Source organism: Adiantum capillus-veneris, chromosome 21 (assembly GCF_014529385.1).
Source record: "Adiantum capillus-veneris isolate H3 chromosome 21, ASM1452938v2, whole genome shotgun sequence".
Classification (NCBI taxonomy): Eukaryota; Viridiplantae; Streptophyta; class Polypodiopsida; order Polypodiales; family Pteridaceae; genus Adiantum; species Adiantum capillus-veneris.
The window spans coordinates 130,836,837-130,853,252 of NC_140951.1; the positions used below are offsets into that span (position 1 = coordinate 130,836,837).

At 44.8% G+C, this 16,416-nt stretch overlaps 1 protein-coding gene across 5 annotated transcripts in view; it reads left to right on the top strand.

The window, feature by feature from the left end:
- Positions 1–4,507: 4,507 nt before the first annotated feature.
- LOC147431736 (dynein regulatory complex subunit 2-like) overlaps positions 4,508–16,416 on the top strand; it is a 126,746-nt gene continuing 114,837 nt past the window's right edge. For 3 of the 5 annotated variants that reach the window (XM_086494242.1, XM_086494239.1, XM_086494238.1), the window contains exon 1: positions 4,508–5,244. The gene's annotated coding sequence lies outside the window, so the exon portion shown is untranslated. Of the gene's footprint in view, positions 5,361–16,416 lie in introns of all 5 variants that reach the window. The other 2 variants (XM_086494241.1, XM_086494240.1) reach the window with 2 other exon arrangements.

Here is a 16,416-nt window from a genome sequence, read left to right on the forward strand (position 1 = left end):
ATACACTGGCTATCCAACATCACTTATCTAGAACACCCTCTAGAAGTATGCCTCGGTGATAACAACATCCAGCTCGCCAAAGCCTATGGAGATGGTGTCATTAACCTACCTAATGGCCTACACACCACTATTTCTCACGTATATTATGTCCCTGGTCTCAAGAAAAATCTCATCTCTGGCAGTGAGCTAACCGACAACGGCATCATCATCAAATTCGTGTGAGAAGGCTGCCACATTTCGGCACTAAACAAAGATGGTCAGTATGTCACACTTTTGGTCCCCAAAACTGGGCGTCTTTATCCATTGGGTGACTCATCGCCTGCACATGCATCTGCATCATCCATAAAAACACAAGAAAACACACTCAAATGGAATTATAGACTAGGACATATTTCTCAACATGTTTTGCACCAACTCACTCATAGCCAACTTGCACTAGGTCTTTCCAAGCACCTCACTCACATCACACTTTGTGAGGGCTGCATTCTTGCTAAAGCACATCATGTCCCATTCCCCACTTCATCATCACGAGCCACTGCACCTCTCGACCTCATCCACTCTGATGTTTGTGGACCATTGCCCGTCAACTCCCTCACTGGCAATAAGTATATGCTTACTTTTATAGATGATTTCTCAAAATACACAACTACTTACTACATGGCCGAGAAATCCTCAACCTTCTCTCATTTTTGCACATTCAAGGCATTAGTTGAGACTAAACATGGTTGCCACATTAAAACTCTCCACACAGATCATGGTGGGGAATACACTTCTCATGCATTCAAAGATCTATGTCTTTCTGCTGGTATTCGACATGAATTCTCCATCACCGACCACCCACAACAAAACGGTCGTGCCGAGCGCAAGAATCGCACACTATTTGAAGCTGCTCGTGCCATGCTTCTTCAAGCTAGCCTCCCAGAAACCTATGGGGAAGAAGCTACCGCCACTGCATGCTACATTCAAAACCGCATTCCATCCACCCGCAATCCTACTACTACACCCTACACCCTCTGGCACGGTCACCCACCTCATCTTGGCCACCTTCGCATCTTTGGAAGCATTGCATACCCACTTGTGACGCAACCTTTGTCAAAACTATCACCACGTGCTCAACGCACAACTTTTGTCGGCTATGGTGATCGCTTTGGCATCAAGGCATACCGCCTCTATATCCCAAACCATCACAAGTTTATCTTTGCCCGCACCGTCGTCTTTGATGAAGAATTCATCGTCTCAGGCAAATCTTCTCATCAATCTTTGTTGACGGCCTCACCCACACACACACACACGCAAATTTCCCACCCTTCTAGGCACAATCTTGAGCCTCCCTTAACCATCCAAAGGCCTTTCCTCATTGCCCATCCACCTCCTCGTGTCTCGCATTCTCATGCACAGCCAATCGGCAACACTCTTGCACCACCTCTTGCACCCATCTCCTCACAGTTGACACCATCACCAACACCGTCCATCCCGACTGCCGCTACTTCCATCACACCGTAGACACTCAGTGCTCCACCTCGTGAGCTCCCATCACCTTCGCTACAGGTCTCACCTTTTTTCCGCAACTCCCACAAAACCTTGCCAGTTACTCCCATCCCAGCAGATGTCGACGAAGTCGAGCCTCATAGCTCTACTTCTGCCACCTTGCCATCGCAACACACTTCGGCTATACACTTAGACCAAGCCGCCTCTAGCTCACATGGCCGCACCCGCTCTCTTCGCGAGATCTATGAAGCCACCAATTTCTCTGCTGTTCTCAGTGATGAAATGATTCTTGAACATCCACCAGAGCCTCTTGAAGATGCCCTTCCCCTCTCTGTTCTCGATGCCCTTGCTTCTAGCGAGAGCAAGGAGTGGCATGCTGCTATATTGGATGAACTCAAGCCCTCAAAGAATCTAACACTTGGGAGCTTGTGCCACCTCCTAAGAATCATAACATTGTCTCTTGCAAATGGCTCTTAAAGAAGAAATACCACCCCAACGGCTCAGTTGATTGCTACAAGGCACGCCTTGTCGCTCGCGGCTTCACTCAACAACAAGGTGTGGATTACTTCGACACCTATTCGCCAGTACTGGGTATGACTGCATTTCGGCTTCTTATTGCACTTGCTGCTAAGTTTAATCTTCTTTTACATCATCTTGATATAAAAACTGCCTTCTTACATGGCTTGCTCCAAGAGCTCATCTATATGCTACAACCTCCTCATTTTGAAGACCCTCACCACCCTGATTATGTATGTAAATTGCATAAGCCCATCTATGGCTTAAAACAATCTCCACAAGAGTGGTACATCCGCATGCACCACTACTTGCTCAAATGTGGCTGGGAACGTTTTATGGCAGACTACAATATCTACATATGGCAGACCTCTAAAGGCATGGCTATCTTAGGCCTCTTTGTGGATGACATTCCTCTTCTTGGCACATCAGAGTACATGTTGCTACAAGTAATTGATTGCATCTCTCATGAATTCCCGGTAACCGACAAAGGACCTATGACTTATTTTCTTGGCATTGAAGTCATAAGAGATCCAGTAGGTAAATTTATCCAATTATCTCAATCCAAATACATTGAAGAACTCCTCCTCTTCTATGGTATGTCCTCTTCAACCCCTGAGTTTACCCCTTTTCCTGTTAAGCACAAGCTTGCTCCTGAATTTCATGATTACACTTACACTGATGCACTCTACTGCCCATCCTTTCATTTCCCAAAATTTTGCGGACAATTACGTTATCTTATCTCTTGCACCCGTTTCGATCTTTGCTACACAGGCCATATCCTCTCTCGCTCTATGTCAAAGCCCTGTAAAGTGCACAAGCAAGCTGCAAAGCGCACCCTTCGCTACTTACGCACCACTCAACACTATGCCCTCACTTACTATTACGACCCCACTAGCCCCATCTCTATTTCAGGATATGTTGATGCCAACTGGGCTGGCGACGACCCTCGATGTTTTTCTACAGGAGGCTATGTATTCACTTTGGCTGGTAGTCCTATCTCTTAGCAAACCAAACGACAATGTTCTATTGCAAGTTCTTCTACTGAAGCTGAATACGTTGCTGCTGCTCTTGCCTCCCGCGAGGCTCTTTGGATCTCTGAATTGATCAATGAATTGAAGCTACCCTTCAATATCTTGACTGATCCAATCACTCTTTTTTGTGATAATCAGTCTACCATCGCACTTACAGAATCACCTTCCTTCTCATCCAAGCTCAAACACATTAAGATAAGCTTCCATCTCTTGAAAGAATTAGTCGCAAATGGCTTCATCAAGCTAGTGTATGTTCCATCTGCAGAAAATTGGGCAGACTTTCTCAACAAGTCTGTGCACGCCACTAAACAAACAGCTTCATCGCATAATTTGAGTTTGATCCCTACCGGATGAACTTCTCATTGAGGGGGGATAGCATGTATCTATGACATGGCTACTTCACAAAGCTCTTTTGTTCATCAATCTCAATGTTACAATGAGAAGTCCACCCTTAAGGGGGGATGTAAAAGTAACTTATGATTATAATAAGTGTGGACTTCCTTTCCACCTACCTCTATTCCCTAATTCCCACATGGACCCCTTTTTACCTATGCAAGTCTCAACATGTGTCTATTCCCACCTACCTATAATTCCCATGTGATGGATAATCCTCACTCCCTCAACTTGTATATAATCCCATTAGCTGCCCTCATTTGTAACAAGGTCTTCACTCTCCATTCAAGTGCAATCTATTGTCATTGCTCTATTTCTATCTTGCACTCTCTTATGTATTGACATTAGCATATTAATTAATAGTGATATTAATCACATTTAAGTTAATCTCTAAGTTCTCACAACACACACACACACACAGAGTGCAGTCTCTCGCTGCCTCTCTCTCTCTCTCTCTCTCTCTCTCTCTCTCTCTCTCTCTCTCTCTCTCTCTCTCTCTCTCTCTCTCTCTGTGTCTCTGTGGGTGCGCAATGAAAACGTGCGCTCTCTCTCTTTCTCTCTCAGAGCACATACGACGCCTGGTGCAGGGGCGCGCGCAATGAAAATGTGCGCTCTCTCTCTTTCTCTCTCAGAGCATGGACGACGCCTAGTGCATGGGCGCACACAATGAAAACGTGCGCTCTCTCTCTTTCTCTCTCAGAGCACGGACGGCGCCTGGTGTAGGGACGCGGTGCAGGAAGCTCGGGCTGCTGGCGGCTGGTGTAGCGTGGCCAAGGGATGGCAGTAGTGCTGAACAGCATGGCCAAGGGATACTGAACATGGCAGTAGCTCTCTCTCTCTCTCTCTCTCTCTCACACACACACACACACACACACACACACACACACACACACACACACACACACACAGAGTGCAGTCTCTCGCTGCCTCTCTCTCTGTGGCTGCAGTTTGTGCAGGGAGCTCGGGCTTGGCCAAGGGATACTGAACATGGCAATAGCTCTCTCTCTCTCTCTCTCTCTCTCTCTCTCACACACACACACACACACACACACACACACACACACACACACACAGTGCAGTCTCTCGTTGCCTCTCTCTCTGTGGCTGCAGTTGGTGCAGGAAGCTCGGGCTGCTGGCGGCAGGTGTAGTGACGTCGACTGGTGCAACATGGCCAAGGGACGGCATTAGTTGGGTAGGGTCTGCTTGGTCGCAGCGGGGTGCAGTTGGCGTGCGCGGCGGAAGGCTCCATGACCTGCAAGATTAACTTGCACATGCGCACTCACACACACACCCTAAACCGGCTCACCTGCTGGTGTTGGCGATGGAGATGGCAATGCTCTCTCTCTCTCAGAGCTTCGACTGGCTATGGAAATCTCTATCTTTCTCTCTCTCTCTCTCTCTCTCTCTCTCTCTCTCTCTCTCTCGTCGAAGTGACAATGAGGTTGGGGAGGCGAAGCTGGAACTGTTTATCAAAGCTGGAGGCAAAGGTTTCAATCATTAAAGGCTGCCAAAGAATTATGGGCTCCAATCATTAAACATTGGATATTGCTCTGACGACGACAGCTAATTCCAATTGGCCTATAGCCTTCAGCTCGCATTTTCTTACACGTGTAAAGGTAGCCCGGGCTGCTGTTATAGATAGAATACAGATAGATACTAAGGCCTTTAAAGGCCAAAAGTAGTGGCACCAACTACTAGGAATTTCCATAAGAAAATACAAGGGTATTTTGGTAATTTTTTCCTATTTAAAAATTAGACCAAATCGAATGGACAACGACCTGCGGCCTCCCGATGCCTAACATGCGTCGCTGCCATTGTAAGATATGACTCTCTCTCTCTCCCCCCTCCCCAGCCCCAGCCCCAAAGCGCAGAGAGAGAGAGAGAGAGAGAGAGAGAGAGAGAGAGAGCGCAATCTCGAGGCCCATTCTCACGGTAAGATATTCTTGTGAGCATTGTTTGAGCTCGGATGTCAGATGCCAGACTCGGGTGCTGGCTGCGCTTGGCCTCTTATACAATACGATTCAAAGGATGTATTGTTCTATTGTGGAAAACCCACAGGGAATAATGGCACAAGCGTGCAGAGGAAAGGAGGATGAAAAACCACACATAGAAAGCGTGCAGAGGAAAGGAGGATGAAAAACCACACATAGTGTTTGCTAAGATTTTGGTTCTTTTAGTGTCTTCCTGGAGTATTTCTCCTGAGTTCTGGATTTTAGCAGCCATCTTCAACAAGTGGATTGTCTTCTACCTCAGCTGACATCTCCTTGACTGCTCCAGATTACGCCATCCTTCTTGGTCTCCTTTGTTAGATTTCTTGGCGACACCAACTGCTTCTTCTCTATCATCTTCATCATCGACTACTCACTGCCTTCTGTTTGTCCACAGCCCTTGTTTTCAAAAGGTAGCATTTGGAGGGCTTTGCCATCTGCTTGCTCCGGATTATGCCATCCTTCTTGATCTCCTTTGTTAGATTTCGTGGCGACGCCGGCTGCTTCTTCTTTATCATCTTCATTATCGACTACTTTCTCCCTAATGTTTCTCCACAGCCCTTGTTTTCAAAAGGTAGCATTTGGAGGGCTTTACCCAACATCGAGCTCAAGAATTCTCTCAGGCCACTTTCGGCAAACTTGAAAAATAGTCGAACATGCCTCGAACCATCGGACTGGGCCGTCGAGAGCTATCGGTCACGAATGAGGAGCACCTCGGGTGCACATTCGTGAATGTGCATGGTTGAATTCGAAGAGGAAGTCGAGGCCTCTGCACCGAGTATCTAAATGTCCAAAACGGTCAACCCGTCCGCATGTAGCGTCGAACCGACGTTCGTCGATGAGACGAAGAGCTGACGGCCCAGAAACTGGATCTATGGAGTCTCCGTGCGAGGCGGACTCCCCCGATATTGTTAGACTTCGCTCGAGAGAGGGTCTCCAGGGTGACAGTGGGACGCGACCACCCGATCTTGGCAAACCACGGCTCGATGCCGCGCGGCGTACGATGGATTTGATTTGGGTACGACGGACGATGGGACATAGTCCTTACCTTCATTTCTTCTCAACTCACCGTTCGGCTACTCACCGTTCGGCTACTACGGATGCGTGATCGGGTATGAGAGCGTCCGGTAACGGGAGTGTCCCCCTCCATTTCGCAACGTGGAGGTATCGGGGGAGTGCGCCTCGTACGGGGACTCCATAGACCTAGTTTCAAGGCCGTCGGCTTTTCGTTGGCAGGTCTCATCAGCGAGCGTCGGCTTGACGCTGCACGTGGATCGGTTGTCCGTTTTGGACGTTTAGGTACTCCACGTGAAGACCTCAACTTTCTCTTCGAGTTTAGCCATGCACATTCATGAGGCGCGTCCGAGGCGCTCTTCGTTCGCGATTGACGACTGTAGATAGATTCGATCCACGGTCCGAGGGATTTTCGGCTATTTTTCAAGTTTGCCCAAAGTGGCTTGAGAGAGTTCTTGAGGAAGCACAATCTCGAGTGCCATTCTCATGGTAAGATATTCTTGTGAGCATTGTTTGAACTCGAATGTCAGATGCTAGACTCGGGTACTAGCTACGCTTGGCCTCTTATACAATATGATTCAAGGGATGTATTGTTCTATTGTGGAAAACCCACAGTGAATAATGACACAAGCGTGCAGAGGAAAGGAGGAGGAAAAACCACACATAGATTTTACTAAGATTTTGGTTGCTTTAGTGCCTTCCTGGAGTATTTCTCCCGAGTTTTGGATTATAGCAGCCATCTTCAACAAGTAGACTGTCTTCTACCTCGGCTAACATCTCCTTGACTGCTCCATATTCTGTCATTTTTCTTGGTCTCCTTTGTTAGATTTCTTGTCGACGCCAGCTACTTCTTCTCTATCATCTTCATCATTGACTACTCTTTCCCTTCTGTTTTTCCACAGCCCTTGTTTTCAAAAGGTAGCATTTGGAGGGCTTTGCCCGACATCGAGCTACTACCATGGCGGTTGCTCCTTACTCCACATCACTGTTGGCGGCTATTTGGTGGTCTTGGTCTTTGACATGTAGTTGTAGAGAAAGCTTTTGGTGGGAGTGCCTCCCTTTCAAAGGCCGCCGTCATCCTCTCCCCCCTTAGTTTTCCAGGGCATCTCTGTTCTCTTTAGGAGAGGTTCTTTTTTCTTGGCTTTTCATTCTTTAGTTTGCAAATTTGCCCACGTGACCAATCTTATACAGTTTCTCAGATGTTTCCTTCAAGAATGCTTTGTAAAAAGTCTTGTACTTGCCCTTAGAATTGGCACCATTTGGGTGTTCCGAGGGGCTTTTCAAGTAATAGAAATCAACTACTTTTCCTTGCAAAAAAGAAGAAGAAAAATCAACACGTAGAGTTTGCTAAGATTTTGGTTCTAGGCATATTGAAGGTGGTCCATGAGAGTGCAAGATGACTCTAATTTATGCTTATGCCAGCTTTGTCGTGTATGCACTTAATGTTGAATTGACCTATACTAGTGTGGTTCCTCAAAGGTCCTTGTAATGAAAAATTAAGGAAAGCCGACACTAGTACACAGATTGTTTATTGCCTTGTTTAACTTACTCTTATAATTAGTGTATTCTCTTGATTTTGTTTTCCAAGCCTCTTTGCAAAAGCCTTTTAGTAGGTCAAAAAGAAGAAAGACTAAAGGATAGCCTTAGTATCTTTCATAACTTTTGATTGCATGCAAAGTTAGTTTCTAGATTTTGAGTCTTTCATTCGTGATGGTCTCTTGTATTTTCGTCACCATCTTTGTGTGATACCGTGTCATAGAAAAGCCATATTGCACGATGCACATGATTCACTCATGGGGGAGCATAGAAGTATGAAGATCACTTTAGAAAAGGTAGAAAGTTTGCATTTAGAGAACACACAAAGTTGCATCATTGTTGATTGTGTCAAAAAGTTTTGAATGCTTATTTTGGAAGGATACAGTCACAACAGAAGCATCAACACAATTGTCCATCAAGAAGCATTGGTATTCTGTTTGTGGTTTGTCAGAGTCGATAGTTTTAGGTAGAAAAGTCAAGTTTAGATGATATTGTTGGCAAGCTTTCTGTGGACAGTTTGACACTTCATTCCTTCCACATTCTTTTAGGAAGGATAGTCCATTTTCAGTGAAAAAGGCAATAGACGTGCCTATGAAATTGCGGTTGTCTAACTTTTGATCGGTGCACACCATTTTCCGTGTTTTTTGGTTAGCATTGTTTTAAGGAGATCCCTTAAAGAAGATTTTTGAAGAGGACGAACCGAAGATTGTAGACAAAGTTAAAGATATGGAGCCGAAGCAGATTATTTAGCATTGCTTTCGGCGCGGCTCAAAGAAGCAAGGATCGTTATTGAGCACTTTTCTTGAGCATTGACCATCAATCACTTCAGTTGTACATTGCAGTGGACTTAATTTCATTTTGAAAAATACGAATACTTTTACCTGGTAAACACTCATAGCACCATAGAAATATAGAACTTTTTGTCAGAATAAGGAGCAGAAGATGCAATGAATACAAGAGGCCCCACGCGACACTTATAAGTTGGTGGGTACTAGGAAATCAACTCAAAAGAGGTAAAGTGGACACTTGGCGGCCTATGTCACAAACTGCTGACGTATTAAGTCACTGAAGAACGGAGCCAACATTGAGATCCCCGCCGAGGGGCCTAAACCCTAAGAAGCAGAAGCAGAAGTGGAAGAGTTCACACCAACTTATGAGACCCTGTCCAATGGGGCCCAAGTGACTAAAGTCATTAAAATAAAGCATCCAAAGAACTTTTGCAGAAGATGATGACGTGGCAACTGTACGGACATGCGTGATTTGCGTTGGTAGTGCCACGTGTCAGACTGTACGGATTTTCAAAAATTGCGCTGATAGGCTTTTGCGTTTGACGCTGACCGTTGACATGGCAGAGCGGTACGGATTTCTGCTTTTGCGCTGGCAGCTTTAGGGCATCTATTTTTGGCCAATTACTTTTGAGTTTGAAAACTTTCATGTAATCTGCTTTTTATGGCTAAGGGCCTTTAAATATGAGCAAAGCGCTCATTCTCTGGCATGCTTCAGTACGAAGGTGTAGAGGGTGGAGTACCGGCATTGTACTGAGTTCAAGCAATATAAAGAAATACCGAAAGGGGCGTCAAGGTTTGGGGCCAGTGTTCTCTTGGGGTGGAATTCCGCCACTCCCCGTCTTGTGTCGTGCGTCTCTTTCAGTTCAGTTGTTATTTGAAGTGCTTAAAGTTGTTTAGTCTGTTCTTTTCTATTGGCACGTGGTGCCCATCTCGTGACACTGGTATTAGAGCTTTAGGTGTTTGTTTTCTGAAAGCATAATGGTCCCACCAAAGAGCAGACAGAGCAAACGGCGTTTCTGTAGGGTAGACAAATAGGTGAGGTACTTCGTTAAATTTTTCCTTTTCCAAAAGTTCTTTACTTGGTTCATTATTTCTTCATATTGGGCTTTGCTCACTCTATAAAGTGGCTGGTTAGGTGGCGTACTGCCAAGAATCAGATCAATCGTGTGATCTTCGGGTCTCTCAAGAGGTAGCTCCAAGCAAACCCTCAAAGAAATAATTGTCTTGAGATTGCATGAAATCTTGGCGTTCTGAATCTAAATATGACCATTCGAACCTGTATGGTCTTCCAAATGCCTCAAAAAAATCAAGTAAACAAACAGATTGGATTTTATTGATTTCGAAATAGCCGAAGGTGATACAAGTGGGACGGACTCACCAATTAACTCTACCCTTATCATTTTTATGTATATTTTCTTGCCCGATAGTCAACCACGACACTATTCTTGTGGTACCAACGTATCCCTATCACACCCCTCAAGAGGCATGATTTTGAAGTCCTCATGTCCTAAATATCCTTGAATTGCAACGGAAATTTGCCAATACCGAAGTGTGCCAATGACAGGTGTAAGGGCGACATCATGCCCTAGTGTTGCTAGAATTGCATCCAACTATGGTCCCATTTCTTCAAATGTAATTCCAAGTCAAGCCTCCAATTCCGGTGAAATGAAGATAGCCTTGACTCCTCCATTGAAAGATATCAGGGCCTTCTAATCTCATACTGTGCCCCATGCTCTATAGAGCTCAGTACTCTCATACCCTTGGACTAAAATCGCTCCCGCAAAATCCGGAACAAGTCGTGCTTCTTGGCCGCGTTAGAACTCTATGGTTTATCCTCTGGCTTCTCCTCCTTTTACTTCTTTGGACACTTTTAGCTCTCCTTGTATTCTATGCGTCACTTTATTGTCAATTTAGGCCCTGTGTATTTCTTCGTTTGCTTCTTCTTCTCTTGAGAAGAATCTTTCTCCGATGCCTTGGACACTGGCTCGTTCGTGGCATATGTCAAGGAGCCTGAATGCATGGAAAAACTGTCCATTGAATGCTCCATAAGCTGCTGAATGCTCATGGATTTCTGTTTCAAGCAGTATTGTTGGATTTCTTTGGGTAATCCACAACGATACTGCTCCATCTGCTCTATAAAAGACACCTTCCGAAGCAACCGGCAAAAGGGTATCCCAAAATGTTGACTGTAGGTGGCCAAAGTATCATCTTCCGACATCCTAGATGGTTCTGAGCTATAATCACATTGGCCTTGCATTGCTATGTCAATCACATTGAAGAAAACAATTTCTTGAATTTGACCCACTTGGTCAGTGTTTTGCCTTAAAGCAGAAGAGTGTATCCCCCCTAAAAAGGATGCTGCCTTTTGTACTTAAGAGGCTTTTGTGAAGTTGCCACGTGGAAAAGCGGTGTCAAACTGTTGTATGAAGGAAAAAGCTTGAGAAGAGTCTTTATAGCCCGAACAAGTATCAAACTTCACTGTTTGGCCACCATTCTTGAACTCCTTTCTCCCTTTCTTCTTGTTCTTCTCCAAGTTCTTGTACTCGGAAGCTTGTAGTAGATGATTCTTCTTCTTGCCAAAAATCGTACCAAAAGTGTGGGTATCACTTGTGGAATTGTCAGATGTTTCCTCCATTAAACTGCTAGAATGATTTTTGTGCTTTCTAGACTTGCTTTTTGTCACAAAATGATGATGTGGCATGGGCCTAAGCCCTAAGGAGATGAAGCAAAAGAAGTTGTTCCGACTTATGGAACCCGGCTGAAGGGGAAAAAAAAATAAAGCTAGGGCCCAAGAATTGCACGCAAGGAGATGACGTGGAAGCTATACGGACTTCCGCGAATTGCGTTGCTAACGTGGCAACTGTACGGAATTTCTGCGATTTGCGTTGGGGACTCTCAAGCACTTGCTTTTAGTCTTGATGCTTTTAGAAGCATAGCTTTTCATGTAACTGGTTTTGAGTTTGGCCAAGGGCCTTTATAAGTGTGTCGAGGGCCTCACTTTTGCTAAGTTTTGGGTGGGAACGTTGAGAGGAGGAGGACCCCTCGGACATAGTGCTAGGCTTCATTATGGCCGAGTCTGCCCTTGATCTCCGGAGTCATGACAGAAACTCAGCACGCTGAACTTTGTGTTGATGTATGCTCATGTGTGTGTGTGCGTGTGGTGTGTGTTGTGTTGGGGAGCATATGTTAGTACCTAGTTCTACACCCACTATTGGGCACTGACGACGTTAGTGGGGATGTTGTGGTATTTAGTCAATACTATGCATGATGGAGCTGATGGTTATATTGTCTTGTGGGTGACTACCATGGGTCTATACCTTGCACTTTCCTTCAAGGGTGAATCTGGGCTAATACTGGATTCATCTAGGTATATATTGTACTTTGAGAAGCATAAGAATAAAGAAATACCGAGAAGGGGCGCCAGTGTTTGGGACTAGTGCATCTGGGTGCGGAACTCCGCCATGCGTGTCGTCTCTCCTCTTCTCTCCCTCTATTTGAAGTCCTGTTCAATTGTTTCCAGTTTCTCACGTGTGTTGCTGCAGTTTTGCGTGGGAGCGTTGAGAGGAGGACCCTCAGACTTTGAGAAGCATAAGAATAAAGAAATACCGAGAAGGGACGCCAGTCTTTGGGGCTAGTGCGTTTGGGTGCGGAACTGTGACAGTCTTCTCTCTCTCTCTCTTTGTTTGTACCCAGACTTGGTACTAGACTCACCATTGTAATCAGTTTGGTCTCATAGGTCATTTTGGCCTTTTGTAGATGTTAATATATCATTTCATTTCATTTCTCTCTCTCTCTCTCTCTCTCTATTTTAAGTCTTGTTCGATTGTTTAATGCGAAAGACAATGTTGTGTGTTACTCAAGGACTGAGGAACAAGGTTTTGAGAGAGTCCCTTACTCCACCTTTTGTTGGGCATAGAGGCATTGAAAGCACCTTGAAAGGTGTGGAGAAATATTTCTGTTGGCCAAGGTTCAAATAGGATGTGGACGAGTTTGTTCGCAGTTGTTTGGTGATTTAGAAGGTCAAGTTTGACCGACACAAGGCACCTGGACTGCTAAAACCTTTACCCATTCCTCATCGACTGCGGGAGAGTATAGCAATGGACTTCTTTTTTTAATCTTCCAAAGACTGAGAGTGGGCATGATGACATTTGGACAGTCATTGACCATTTTTGTAAATAGGCTCACTTTATTCATGTAAAGAAGACAGTTGAAGCTGACCATTTGGCTTAGTTGTTTGTCTTGTAGATTTTTAGATTACATGGTATGCCTGAATCTATAGTATCAGTAGAGATCCGTGCTTCACAAGTTTGTTTTGGAGAGCAATTTGGAAGAATATAGGCACGACTTAAATTCTTATCCTTGTTTCATCCACAAACAGATGGGCAGTTGGAGATAGCCAATTCAGTGGTCCTAGACTTGTTAAAGTCATACATCTCTGATTAGAAGACTCAGCGGGAGAAGTTTTTGTCCTTGGTGGAGTTTGCGTACAATAACACAGTTCATACATCTAGGAGGAAGGCACCAATTGAGATTATTGAGGGTGTCAGGAAGGTTCCACCCATTCTGAGCACCAAAGATAAGATTTTTGAAGCAGATCAGTATACATAGAATCTGGACACTGCTTTTGCTAAGGTACGGGAGGCTTTGGAGAAGTCTCAACCACGGCATAAGAAGGCAGCAGACAAGCATCGACCTAACTTGCAACTGAAGGAAGATAATTGGGTGCTCCTCCCGTTTGAGAAGGCATGATTACGAAAACGGAGGACCTTTTTAGATACAAGAAAAGATGAATATCCTTCAGACCGTAGTTACCAAATACTTGGAAGATTCACAATGCATTTCATGTGAGTTCTTTCAAAGGTGAAGTGCTCTCGTGGACAGGGAGTCAGACGAGTAGCCCAAAGTGAAAGAGACAGAGGAGATTCTCATTCCCGAAGAGGTCTTGGCTCACAAGGAAAGGAAAGTGAAAGTGGATGGAGGAGGAGGACTTAGCAAATACTCCTCAGATACTAGAGGTTTACCTTGAAGCTTTTGGTTTAGCACCAACTAATCCAAGAGTTACCAGCATGTTGCATTTGGTGCTGTGCGGACTACCGAAAAGGGAAGTTACTCCGCTCCTTTGTCATAGGTTACCTCGATGGGAATAAAGTCATTGAATTCTTTTGAGATTTTAGGGATATTGATAGGTTGATAGTACTTTTCTGAATGACTTTATGTAAAGAAGTGCTTTAAATGGGAATTTCTAACATGAATCTGTTACATGTGCTCCCTCATGTGTGTATGGTTTGAGTGCATGTTTGAACGGAATGACTGTAGCATTTTGTCTTGGTCACCTGGGGGTGATGTGGATGTGATAGTAACAAGATTTAGTAGATCAAGACATCCGTGAAAAGATCAACGTGGTTTGGATGTGATAGTAACGAGATTTAGTAGATCAAGACATCTGTGAAAAGATCAACGAGGTTTGGATGTGATTGCTAAATAAGTTACAATGATCATGATTCTCATCTAAGCTCTCAACGGGATAGGGATGTGAATGTTTAGTGACTGTCGTCTTTGTGCAAGTGTTGGATATGTGTGGTCTATTACGTCCGTACTTAAAGTCAGTGTCTACTAAAATTGTTTTTGTCCTATGTCTGTTTGCAGGCGTAATTGAGGGCGATTACAATTCTTTCAAGAGGGGTGTATGTCACAAAGTGATGATGTGGCATGGCCTAAAGGATAAGAGCCCGGACAGAAGGGGCCTATACCCTAAGGAGATGAAGCAGAAGAAGTTCCAACTTATGGAACCCGACCAAGGGGCTTAAAGCCTTTTTAAAAGTAAAGCTAGGGCCCAAAATTTGCACGCAGGCTGATGATGTGGTAGCTATACGTACTTCTGCGAATTGCGCTGTTGACGTGGCAGCTGTGTGGAATTTCCGCAATTTGTGTTGGGGATTTTGGGGCACTTGCGTTTGGTCTGATGCTTTAGAAGCACAACTTTTCATGTAACTGCTTTTGAGTTTGGCCAAGGACCTTTATAAGTGTGCTCAGGGTCTCACTTCTGATCAGTTTTGCTTGGGAGCGCTGAGAGGACTACCCTCGAACACTGTACTTTGAGAAGCATAAGAATAAAGAAATACTGAGAAGGGGCACTAGTTTTTGGGGCCAATGCGTCTGGGTGCGGAACTCTGCGGTGTTGCGTCGTCTGTCTTCTTCTCTCTCCCTCTATTTTACGTCTTGTTTAGTTGTTTCCAGTTTCTCTTACAGGTGTTTCTGTAGATCTTCGGCTTGGGGTATCCAAGTCTATTACCCTTTTCTTTGATTTGCTTTTCTTATGCTTTCTTTTCTGGACCGGCTTTTCTCATCCTTGTTGGAACTGGAACTCGAAGTAGAGCTAGAAGAAGACGAAGAAGAACCTCAAAGTGGACAGGTCTGCAACGTTTCTTTGATCCCCTTGCCGCAAGATCCTCGAAGGTAGATTTTTGACCCAGATAGCCGGCATAATTCTTTAACTTGTGACCCTTTCAAGAATGCTTTCTAGATTTCATCAACTCGCTGACTTTAATCTCAAGAGCTTTATCAAACTCTTCCTTGGAATAAAGATTGTGCTTTTCTGCACTTGGCTTCTGCTAGGTAAAGGCGGTGTGCCTCATTGTGCTTTGCCGTGTTCGCTTGCCAGTGTCCGGCCGTCCATATTTATCTCCTTATTCTTTATACATACAAAGAAATAAGGAGCTCTCACTCACATTCTCACATGGTGCTCACACAGTGAGATTTGGGAGCTCCACCCAACATCTTGTGTTGTGCTCTCTCTCTCCCTCTCTCCCCTTCGCACTCTCTGCACACGCTCACCGCATCCGCGAACTCACAATTGGTATTAGAGCTTTGGCTTCGCGACACATGGAGTGCTACAGAGAAGTGAGCGTTCGGCTATGGTGAGCTCGCTTTCGGTGGAAGCTCGAGATCGGTGAGCAACCACCAGATCTGTGCTCATGGAAGCTTGAGAGACATTCCGAAGCTTGAGGGAAGAGTGTATTGCAAGTGTGTATGTTTTTTTTTTTGCAATCATATTTGCAGGAAGAATGCAGATTTTCTTCTCCGCAGGTCATTTTTCGGGCTCCAAAACAGTGTTTTTTGCATAACTTTTGCATACGGAATGCGATTTATGCAAGGTCAGGGTGTAACCTGGGGTTTTGGCATGCTCCGGATGCAATGGTAATGTCCATTTGAGCTGATTTTGACCTCTGAAATTTTTGCTGCAGCAGCAGCAAGTTTTTGCTGCGTTTTTGGGCCGAAAACAGTGTTTTTGACATATCTTGCACACTCGGACTCAGGTCTATATGATCTAGGGGTCTACCCCAGGGTTTGTCGACGTTCCGGACGCAATGGTGATATCAGAATTTCAAATATCAAAATTTTGAAATTTTGATCTCTCTGAATTTTTTGCAGTAACCTGCATTTTTTTGAGACGCACAAGATTTGACAGTTAAGGGCTTGTATACTGCAAATCGTTGTGTAGATTACGTCTGGGGATATGTACGTCACATTGTGGAGTCCATTGGGTGCTGATTTAAGTTGCAGTTGTTGATTTGGGATGTGGTTCTTGGACTAAGGCACATCCGTATGCAGTTTCTCGGCACATGGTTTTGTGTTGATGTATACTCTATGTGGGGACAAATG